This window comes from Mauremys mutica, chromosome 8 (genome assembly GCF_020497125.1).
Source record: "Mauremys mutica isolate MM-2020 ecotype Southern chromosome 8, ASM2049712v1, whole genome shotgun sequence".
Classification (NCBI taxonomy): Eukaryota; Metazoa; Chordata; order Testudines; family Geoemydidae; genus Mauremys; species Mauremys mutica.
The window spans coordinates 12,345,753-12,357,740 of record NC_059079.1 but is presented as its reverse complement, the minus strand read 5'-3'; positions in this window follow the sequence as shown (position 1 = coordinate 12,357,740).

Here is an 11,988-nt window from a genome sequence, read left to right as displayed (position 1 = left end):
CCAAGTGGTCCTTTTCCTAAATCTTTGTCTAACTCACTTGGTGGTGGCAGTGATACCGTCCCAAGGACAAGGAAGAATTTGTGCCTTGGGGAAGTTTTTAACCTAAGCTGGAGATAAGCTTAGGGCGTCTTTCATGCGAGTCCCCACATCTGTACCCTAGAGTTCAGAGTGGGGAGGGAACCCTGACAGACCCATTCTGGACCTGCGACACCTCAAAACTCAGGAAGTTGAAATTTCACATGGTCTCCCTGCTTATTTCCATATTCCAAGGTCAGACGTTCTCTCCCCCCACCCCACCCCCATTTCATATGGGCGGACGCCATTTCCAACTCATGGTGCTGCCCTTTGGCCTCTCATCAGCCTCAAGAGTCTTCACAAAATGTATAGTTCCAGTGGTCACTTACGTGAGCTAGTGAGGGGTCCGGGTCTTCCTGTAACTCAATGACTGGCTCATCAAGGGCAGGTCTCAGGAACAAGTGCAGAGGAACCTCGATTTGGTGCGTTCCACCTGCCACAGCCTGGGCCTGTTGAGCAACGAGCAAAAATCTATCTTAAGGCCAGTCCAAGTAACAGAGTTCATGGGGGTGGTTCTCAACTCCACGCGAGCCAGAGCCGCCTTTCCAGAGGCTCGTTTTCAGGCTACATCAGACCTGATTTCTGCTCACCACGGTTCATATCTGCTTGTGGTTGTTGGGCCATGTACACGTGGAGCTGGGCATGACTGACGACCTATCTCCACCCTCTGCAAGCGTGGCTGGTGTCAGTTTACATCCCCAACAGACACGACCTAGACCGGGTAGTTCGGATGCTGGATCACATCCTGTCGTCCCTGGAGTGGTGGTTGAATCCTGGGTCGATGCCAGAGGGAGTTCCCTTCGTGGCCCCGGCCCCCTCGCTGACCCTGGTCTCAGATGCTTTGGACCTGGGCTGGGGAGCCCACTTGGGCGAGCTCAGCACTCAAGGCCAGTGGCTGTGGGACAATCTGGCCTTTCATATCAATGTCAGGGAGCTAAAAGCGGTTCGCCGGGCCTGCCAGGCTTTCTTGCCCCATCTAAATGGCACCGTGGTGCAGGTCCTCACGGACAATTCCATCAACAGGCAGGCCGGGCGGAGACAGGTTGTCCCTTTGCCAAGAAGTTCTCCACCTTTGGGACTTGTGTGTGACATACCATTCACCTGCTAGCCGCGCACCTGCCCAGGACCAGGAATGTGCTAGCAGATTGCCTCAGCAGGACCTTTTTGTCTCGCCATGAGTGGTCGCTCCATCTGGAGGCAGCCGGTATGATCTTCCGAAAGTGGGGAACTCCCCAGGTGGACTTGTTCGTGTCCCCTCAGAACAAGAAATGCCACATGTTCTGTTCGCTCTGGGGGAATAGACGGATTCCCTGTCAGATGCTTTCCTGCTCCTGTGGTCGGCCCTGATGTACGCTTTCCCACCAGTGCTATTGATCCACAGAGTCCTTGTGAAGATCAAACAGGACGGCAAAGGTTATCCTGATAGCCCCTGACTAGTGGCTTTGCCAACACTGGTTTGGCACACTGCTGGACCTTTCGCTAGCCGCCCTGCTGTGGCTACCTCTCTGGCCAGACCTGCTGTCCCAGGACTCCAGCAATCTTCTGCACCTGAACCTGGAGGTGTTACACTTGTCGGCATGGCTACTGCATGGCTGAATGCGGAAGAGTGGGAATGCTTGGCCCATGTTCAGAAGGTCTTGCTGGGTAGCAGGCAGCCTTCCACCAGAGCGACTTACCTCAACAAGTGGAAAAGGTTCACGTGCTGGGTTTCAGAATTACGTGTCTGGGCCAAGCAGGCCTCGCTGCAGGTGATCCTGGATTATCTTCTGCACCTCAAACTTCAAGGCTCGTCCCTGTCATCGATCAGGGTCCACCTAGCGACTATTTCTGCTTTACACCCTCTGTTCTAAAGCAGGTCAGTCTTAATTCACAACATGACGGCCCAGTTCTTGAAAGGTCTGGAGTATCTCTGCCTTCACATCCGGGACCCTGTCCCTCCCTGGGATTTGAATCTTGTGGTGTTGAGGCTCATGGGGGCCTCCCTTCAAACCTCTGGCTTCCTGCTTCTCTCCTGGAAGGTTTCATTCCTGGTTGCGACAATGTCTACCCGCAGGGTGTCTGAGATCAGGGCACTTCAGAACCACCCTGTACAATATTCTACAAAGATAAAGTCCAGTTGTGGCCACACCTGGTGTTCCTGCCCAAGGTAGTTTCCCAGTTTCATACCAGCCAGGACATATATTTACCGGTCTTCTTCCCTAAGCCCCATAAATCAGAAGAGGAATGCAGGTTGCACACCCTGGACATCAGGAGGGTGCTGGCCTTTACATTGACAGGACAAAACTGTTTCACAAGTCAACGCAGCTGTTTGTTGCAGTGGCAGGATGAAAAGTCGCCCAGTGTCTGCTCAAAGGATTTTGTCCTGGATCACAGCCTGCACCCACTACTGCTATGAGCTGGCGAAAGTGCCTCCACTGGCCATAGTCAAGACCCACTCAACTATAGTGCAAGCATCATCAGCGGCCTTCCTGGCTCAGCTGCCGATCCAAGAGATCTGTAGAGCTCCTACCTGGTTGTCTGTCCACACATTTACGTCCCATTATGTGCTTACCCAGCAGGCCGGGATGAGACTGGCTTTGGCAGAGCAGTGCTGCACGCTGCAAGACTGTGAACTCCGAGCTCACCTCCATTGATGCTGCTTGTGAGTCACCTAGAATGGAATCGACATGAGCAAGCACTCGAAGAAGGGAAAAAACCGTTACCTACCTTTCGTAACTGTTCTTCGAGATGTGTTGCTCATGTCCGTTCCATTACCCGTCGTCCTGCCCCCTGTCGGAGTTGCCGGCAAGAAGGAACTGAGAGGGCGTAGGGCCAGCGGCGCCTGATACACCGACGCATGAGCGTGGCACTCAAGGGGGCAAAGTTACTGCTTTTTCCAAGCACTCCCAGTGCAATACAACTTTAGATAGTTTTATCAGTTACTAGTGAGAAATGAAATCCTTCTCCATCTGACTCTTAGGGCTTGTCTTCATGTGAAAGTTAATCCAGATAAGGGATTAATAAAGGATGGTGTGAATTTAAAGCAGATTAACTATTCCCAATTAACTCCGTGTGTGGACATCCCTTTTCCAGAATAAGAGTGCCATCTTCCAAATTAGCTCAATCCACTTTCTAATTCTGAATAAGGCATTACTACCCTAATTCCTGAATAAGCATGTCCATTCATGGAGTTTATTCCAGAATACTGCCCTATTATTCAAAGACAGGAGTTAGAAAACCAATAGCTGTCTCTTGGGCTGGGGTTAAAACAGTTTAGCATTGTAACGTTGACTTTGAAAAGTGTATTTTAACATCACTGACCTGTATCTGTGCTGCATGAGCTCCTATGCAGGCATATACAGTAGGGAGGAGTTGCTGGGTTGCTTACTGAGTAGATAACATGTATTTCCTGCTACCCAGCAACCCATCTGCACCTACAGAGAGCAGAATCTGTTGCTATCCTGGACCTCGTTTATTCTTTGACTTGGGTATAAGGTGACCTTTGAAAGCTGTTTGCTAAATTTGATGTCCTGGGGGAGAGGGGGGAAAGCAGGGATTAATTTGGAATCTTCCGATGCTCTCATGTTCTCTCTACTTGGCCCAACAGCTGAGAACCAGAAACCCTTACAGCAATTAGAGAGGAAAAAGCAAAGTTGTCTGTGTGGACACTCAACGATTCCACTCTTGATGCATGTGCAAATGAGTTCAGATTCTTTTCAATACTACAGCCCATTGGGGCCACGCCTGTGCCCTGAGTGCCCCCTCACAGCCTATAGTCTATGGCCTAAAGGGTAGGGTTGTTGCAACCCCTGCAGTTCCTTACTACCCCCTTGATGGAACTCTCTAGCATCCACATTTTCTGCTCCTAGCGAACAGTTTTTTCTCCTGTTGGGAAAAGATGGTTGTTCTTAAGTTTTGTGTTGATGGGCGTTTTTTTGCTAGTTGGTTTAAGAGAACTAATTTTAGAATGGTAGTGGTAGGTTACCATCCCTGACAAGGGATCTCTCCCTAGTACAAACCCTCTGTACATTAGCCTAAAATGGCTGGGGTTTAAGTTCTGCCCGCCTGTACTGCTACTATGCCAGTGAATAGCAGGCACTCGCGATGCATGCTCCCGTGTGCTGCTCAGTCTGCAAGTCCTTCACCAAAAGAACCCAGAAGGCAAGAGACATGAAGCTGAAGCTTTGTCTTGGAAAAATTTCATGCAGGTCTCATCAGATCTGGGTAGGTCTTCATCCAGGGTTTGACAGCACAGGTCCTGATGGACAACCCACAGCGCTGCACTACATCAACAGGTAAGCAGGAGCCAGATCGCCTCTGCTCTGTCAGGAAGCTACACATTTCTGGGATTGGTGCATCCATCATCATGTTACTTCGGTAGCGCTACACTTCCCTGGCTTTCTGACCATGCTCTAGGAATTACTTTGTGAAGTTCTAAGGCCTGTGTTACCCAGGAGGCCAGACTAGATGATCACAGTGGCCCTCTCTGGCCTTGAGATCTAGGAATCGAAGTGCACAACTCCTCTTTGAGAACCACAGTTACTGTAAGGTAAGTAACCTTTCTTGTGCTGTCTCTTCACTTACAAATATGTTTTGCTGACCCATCAAGTTCTTTTCCTGTTCCCAGCAGGTGGCAATTACTCAAGTGTTATCCTTTTCTTTGGCAAATACTTCCTTTCAGTCCTTTCCCTGTTCAAGATTAGTTGGTTGGATGTGGCCTGATTTAGTGAGTGCTCTGTTTTTCTCTTTGCATTGACCATAGCACACTGGGGAGATGGCCCTAGGGTAGCAGTGTCTTTCCTCCTCCTTGTGGGCAAGGATCAACTGCAAGAAAGTGGCCACTTGTTTGTGATCTCAACTGCTTTTTCCAACCCTGGAGAGTCCGCTGTGTTGGGTGAAGTCCTGCCCAGTTCATGCAGCACCCAACGTAACTATTCCTGCACTGCCGTCTCTTCCTGACTATCCACATAGCCAGTGAGCGCGTAGGTCCTGCTATAGGTGTGGTGGCTCTTGGAGTAAGGCCCTCTCTGGAGGAAGGAAGGCTGGCTGCAGAGCAGTTCACATTTTTTTCCCCAGCACTTTACCATTCCACTTGTTACAGGGCGTGGGGGGTATCATGGTCATGTCATGAACCATGTGTCCCAATGTTTGTTGTGTGGAGGTCCATGTCAGTGTCATCTCACTACCATTGTGTGCCACTTGCACAGAAAAGTCAGAGCTCTGTTGCTCAGCCACTCTAGACTTGGATACTGTGGTGAGGGCTAAGCAGTTCCTTTTCATGGGTCCAGAATGGTGGTGGCCTGCGTAAAGGCAGGTACTCCTCCCATATGCCATCCTCCTTTATATAAAGCTCTTGGTTTTTGTGGAAGTGCTCATTTCAGCCTTCACCTTTCCAGACAGATGCTTCAGTCTCCTTCCTTCAGGCAGGGGGGGAAATATGCAAAGCTATTGTGGGAGGACCGCTCAAGTGGGCTGGCTTCCTGGCCTGGGATGTGGGACAAATTGCCCTGAGGAGAAGGAAAACTCTTCCAAGAGGAGGTAGGATGCCTCCCTAGCTGGAGTTTTTAAGATGGCCTGCACCACTCCAGAGCTGGGATGGGGAGTTAACCACAGGAAGAGCTCTCCCCTTTCCATCTCACCACTATGTATGGTATAAGGGGTGAGCTCATTCACATCAGAACCCCCCACTCCCGTATAACAGTTACAATGACTGTGCTCAGAGAGACTGTAAGGCGCATTGGTCTGAGTCTTCCACTGCAGCTACTCTGAGATGTCAGGGCTGCCTCGGTTTATCACTGTGTGGCTAGGGACTTGTTCAAGTTACTAAATTCAAAGCTGTTCTGTTCACTCCTCACTGAGGAGAAAGAGCCTTCCCTAGAATGAGGAGTCCGGTGGCACCTTAAAGCCTAAGCGATTTATTTGGGCATAAGCTTTTGTGGGTTTAAAAAAAAACCCTTTTTTTTTACCCACGAAAGCTTATGCCCAAATAAATCGGTTAGGCTTTAAGGTGCCACCGGACTCCTTGTTTTTATGGATACAGACTAACACAGCTACCCCCTGATACTTGTTCCCAAGAATGGTCAGATTCTGGCTGTAAAATCCGTTAGGCCAGGAGCACTCAAATATTACCCTCCCACAGCTGAACCTTCCTCCATATCTTCATCTGGCCTAGGCTCTTCACAGCAGAGTCCATGGCACCTACGGGGCCCTGCTTCAAAGAGAAACCCACATGCTTTTAGATGTCTCATCCCTTGTTCACATCTCCTTTGCTGGGTTGCTAAGGGCCTGAGAAGCCATTGAGGGTGTAAGAGCTTGAAGGAGCAAGATGGGCTCCCATCTTGGAGAAATGCTGGGTTGGGGGGGGGGGGGGGTTATTTGTTTTGAAAGCAGTCGACAAGCCAAAGTTCAGGCTCAGCCTTCCCTTAGTCTGTGTGAGGGCCTCCCCCAGGGCTAAATGAAATCACCCGGGCTCTTTGTGAAACCCCAAGGAAGGTGTCAGATTCCTCAGATAATCCTCTAATCCCAGTGCAGTTTTAGTGGCCCCTTGGGAACAGCTCATTTAGACAGTTGGTTCTATAGCTCCTTGGCTTGTGGCCCCCTCCAGCATGCAAACTCTTCCCTGTGCCAGCCAATGCAGCTGCCAAAATTGCAAGCCAGCCGGCTGCTGTCCAGGGGCTTCTTGCCTGGCTCTGCTGTTCCTACTTTCCTCTCCAGCTGCTGCTGCTGCTTTCCTCACCTCATTTCTGATTCCCCAGGGAGGAAGGGGTTTAAGCATCTTCCAGGTGGTCCCCTGTTTAGCCAAGAGAGTCAGGGCACTGCAGGGTATATTGTGCCACCTGGCTTCCCATCAGCCTATTCCCTGTTACATTCTGCCTAGAAATCTCTCTTTTCTCATTCCCTTTGCTCTGACACTGCAGAAGTGGATCAGGTATGAAGGGAGCTCTGTGGATCTATCTGAAAAGGCCTCTAGCACTTGGCTGTCTCAATTCTTCAGCACCCCTTAAAATGATGTCCATTTTTCCTTGGCACCTCCCTGCGGCCATATATACTTCTGCATAAGTCTACTTCCCTTATAAGCGGGGAATTATTTTCAAATGTAACATCTAAATTGGGGTGATGGCTTATATGCAGATATAGGTAATAATTGGAGATATACCAATCTCCTAGAACTGGAAGGGACCTTGAAAGGTCATCGAGTCCAGCCCCCTGCCTTCACTAGCAGGACCAATTTTTGCCCCAGATCCCTAAGAGGCCCCCTCAAGGATTGAACTCACAACCCTGGGTTTAGCAGGCCAATGCTCAAACCACTGAGCTATTCTTTGTGCCATGTCCATGGTGGTGATTGATCAGTCTTTAAGGTGGGACCTAACAGGGCTCCTGTGCCTTCAAGGCTTCAGTGGTTTATCAGACTTAAGAATGCATTGAGGAGGCTGTCACTGCTTGGCATAAATAGGTTCCCGTGTCCGCTCGGTCCCTACGTGGCCCTCTTCACTGTTGTATTGGGCACTCTCATTCCGTGAGACCTGCCTTTTGGGCTCAGAAAAGGAAACTAAAATGTGGTTCTTCCTTTTACTAACCAGGAGGCTGCACTATGTCTATACATAGTTAAGCAAATATATAACTTAACAAAACATCTTAAAACTAAGAATCTGAATAAATGTATGTTAAGAAATGCATCATTCACCATTTTCTGTTTGCTCTATTCTTTTTACCTGTGATTTGTAGTTGAGCTCTGGATGGAAATTGGAATTAATTTTAAAATGTTTTTGTGCATTTTTCCTTTGTTTTTAGTTAAAACTATCAAATATGCTGGACACAATAAAGAGTAAGTTTATCAAAAACATGTTTTTCATTTAAAACTGATTTATTAGACCAAGAAGGAATTAACAGTACTTGGTAGATTGGTGACCACAAATCATGTCCTGCAGGAGTTTAAAACATTCTCACCTAGTTTTTATTTAGAGCTTGGGAGAGGAAAACAAGCTTTCCTTTTCCCATTCCCAATCCGGTTCCTAACTTTGAATGAACTAGGCATTGAAATGAATTAGTTGAATAAACTGAAATGAAGAACATACTCTCTGTACCTGCAGAGGAGGCTCCTGTTGTCAAAAGCGTGTTTAGCACATCAACTAACTCCGTTTCCAGGTGTGTAGCCAGTGCCTTCCACCAGTTCAATGGTCTGACTTTCTTTAAAACTTTGGCAGCAAATATATAATGCTTGAATATCACTTTTACGTAATTGAAAGTATTTTAATAAATTATAGTAAATTTAGGCCTTAACCTAGATTATCATTTCAGATTTCATTTTAAATATTTTCCTTTTTAGAAAGGAAAAATACATTTAATTAAAAAATAAAGATTTTTTTAAATGTAAATTATATCATTGATATTTTTTTATCCTCCTACCGCACAGCTCATACAGATATGGGAGAAGGGCTGGATTTTATTCGTGCTCGTGTCCTTGGCAGACTTAAGTTCTGATTACAGTTTTACTTCTGTCCTTGGTGCTAAGGGTTCAGCTTACAAATGACACAAAATGGGGTGCTGATACGTGAGCAGAAAGGAACCCAGGTTGACTTTCAGATCCATGGCTGAGTGAGTTATGGGAAAAAAACATTGTGCTGCAGGTCCAACCTGCTGAAGGATCATCCTGATTTCAAGCTTTGGCATGGTGGCCATGCCTGAAAAGCAAGCCCACTAGCTCCTAGCTTTCACCACTACCAGGAGCCCATGCATCTCCTGCATGTTATTGCAGGTTCACGTTCTAACTGTGTATTATACAGCCAGCAGATACACACATTCAGTTCAACGGTAGATTTGTTCTGATGGGCCGTACCCTTCCAAGTACGTGCTCTACCAGGTGTGATCCTCCTTAGCTTACAACATCAGACAAGAACACCACCCCTTACCTATGCTTCTGTTGCATTTGTACAGCAAGGTACAGAGGAAACTCTCCGGGGGTTCTTGTTGGGTTACGTACTGATTTGGTAAAATGCAGGAATAAGGAACTGCCGTGGTTCGCAAATAAACGGTCTCCAGGGCCCAGGCTAGGGCTAATTCTCTCCCCCATTTGTTTTCATTAGTTAAATGCAAGAGGAGGGTATGTACAAGGCAGGGTTCCCATTGAGTACTGAGTTGACACGGTAGCCTGAAGAGTTTGATTTTATACCAGGCACACTTCAAGGGAACATACTGTTTAAGAAACAACTCTCCCCTTGAACAGCATGAGGAATTCATCACAAGAAATGTTTTATCTAAGCCCTGAATACCTGTTGAAACAGTACAGACAGGAGATCAATGAGTGGGAGCAGCTTGAAAAGCCTGTCACAAAACACTCTGGCTGGTCCCTGCAGGGGCCAGCCTTAGAATTGTCACAGTACTATAGAAATCGGAGGAGGAGGAATTTCTCTGCTCACAAGAGAGGGAAACAAGGGGGTAGCTGAGGCATGGTGAGAATACTGATTGTACATTCATATGAGATGCTCACAAGACCTAGTCTGGGCTCCAGCCTGGTGCTGGGTCTGCTCTGTATATAGAATCTGTCCAGCTTCTACCAGTGGCCCCTGTGTAACAGTGTGTTCCTCGATGGAGCCTTTACATTCTCTACACTGCCAGACACCCCATTACTGCCTATATTTAGCTAAGTGACAACTCCTGAGCCCCACTTTGCAAGGGCCTCTCGCTGCTTCCCTGGCCTGCAAAGGTAAGAATGAGCCGTGCGTGAAACAGTCCTACAGACCGTCTGTGCTGTACTCAATGGCACACTTCTGTAAAATGGCCCCCTGTGCCTTCTTGTGGCCTGAAGCTGGTGCCTGTGTTCCCCCTATTGAACCTCTGGGGCACTGTTCTTTCTTACTGCCTTTCCGAGCTGCCCTTCTCCACTCTCACCCCAGCCTGTGATCTCCAAGCTCTCCTCTCTCTCTTCCATAAGACGGTAGTGCTTCAGCCTACCTCTGTCTGAATTTCATTTGAACTGCTCCATCTCTCTTCCCTACCCCCACTCGCTCCTGGAGGCAGCAATCCTGTGAAGTGGAGCTGTTCCTCTAAATAATCCTGCCTTTTATTTTGCCTGTCAGTGAAAGTGTTCAGAGGGGACTCTAGCTCAACACCAGACTGTCTAAATGGCCACCAGAGTATACTGAAAGCAGCTGTATCCAAACGTACACGTGGAGTGCTTTGCCTCAGATGAAATGGACTCGTAAGAGGCAGGGAGACCACCTTTTGGCAACTAGCAGCTTACTGCACTAAGCCCTTGGTGCTTCTAGCTAGCACTGACGCCGCTGTGAGGGAGCCAGTAGGGGAAACTAACATCTCCAAAGCAAACCAATTGATCATTTTTCTGTTTTTTCTCTCACCTGGGAGCCCCTTCCTCCTCATATGAACATTAAAACTTCCAGGCTGGGCTGTAGTGTAATCCTGCCCTGCCTACTTCCCACTTGTGCATGAATGAACCTACACTAGTGCCTGGGGCATATGGGATCCTGGGCCCTGCCAGCTACTGTCAGACTGGGGTTTAGAGCAGTGAGTTGCACTACGGGGTAAGGGGTGGCACAGCACAGTGTGGCCCTCCACCAAAGCAGGAGTCTCAAGTACCAATTGCAAGAGCCAGGAGTGATGCAGCTTTAGGGCTTGCCTCAGTAAGCTTCCCAGTGCTGAGCTCTGCAGGGAGGTTACTTCTATTCAGTCACTGTCTGTCTACCTGGCCAGTGCATCTGAGCTGAGAGCGCTGTCCAGAGCGGTCACAATGGAGCACTCTGGGATAGCTCCCAGAAGCCAAGACTGTCAAATTGTGTCCACGCTACCCTAAATTTGACCTGGCAAGGCTGATTTCAGCACTCATCCCCTTGTTAGAGGTGGAGTAAAGAAATCGATTTAAAGAGCCCTTTAAGTCGAAAGGGCTTGGTCGTGTGGATGGCTCCAGGCTTAAACTGAGATAATGCTGCTAAATTCGTCCTAAAATTGTAGTGTAGACCCGGCCTAGGTCCTATGCACATGTTGGAAAGTGGTGGTATGGCCCCTGGGGGTTTACTCCATAGCCCACTTCTGGGGCAGGAGTGTATCATTGCTAGCTACTCTTCCAGCTCCAGTGGAGACATGTCAAACATAACTACCTGCCGCATCAGCATAAAACCTGGGAGCACAAATAGGATCGTGTTGACCACCCTCAGGATACTTTCTCTAGGATAAGTTAGCACCTAGAGCAGGAAGGGAGGGAGCTAATTTCATGGAGGTAGTTGGGTTATGTAGCCTCTGCAGTGTGTCGTCTCTATTCTGGAAAGGAACCTAAAGGAGCAGGGCCATTGGCTAGCCTATTCTAGGCCAACTGCTTGTAATTGTTCTGAGCACCATGTGACACAGCAAATGGCAAACTAAGCTGGAGCAGCAATATATTGGCACCTGACAAGCAATGCAGTTTTTGTATAGCTATTAGTCCAGATTTATTCCTATATAATTATATGCAAAGAATAGACTCCAACACAATTTGAATAGATGAGCTATTCATCTCTCGGGCAAGCAGAATTAATATCATCTAGATAGATGTGGTACAGTTGATTCTCTCCCCCCAGTTCCCCTCCACACCCAGCATTTGCCCTTGCATATTGAATTTTCCAACTTGATTTTACAGAAGTTGACTTCAAGATTTATTGGGTACAACTGCTGACCTAGAATCGGGCTAGTGAAACTCTGGCTTCCTAAACAATTTGAGCTCTTTAATGTTTTCTATTATAGGACCACTCAGGAGGTTTTTATGCAGAGTATCAGCCAAGATAAGGAAGCAGAGACTGGTATCAGATTTGAGGCCTTAATATGCTCAAAAATTCCTTTATACAATTTCTTACGGCACAGTGCTAAACCATGTTGTTTTCTACATGCTAAGGACTTGGACTATGGAGTGAGAAAATGCTTTCACATGGGCCACAGCCAATCCAGCCT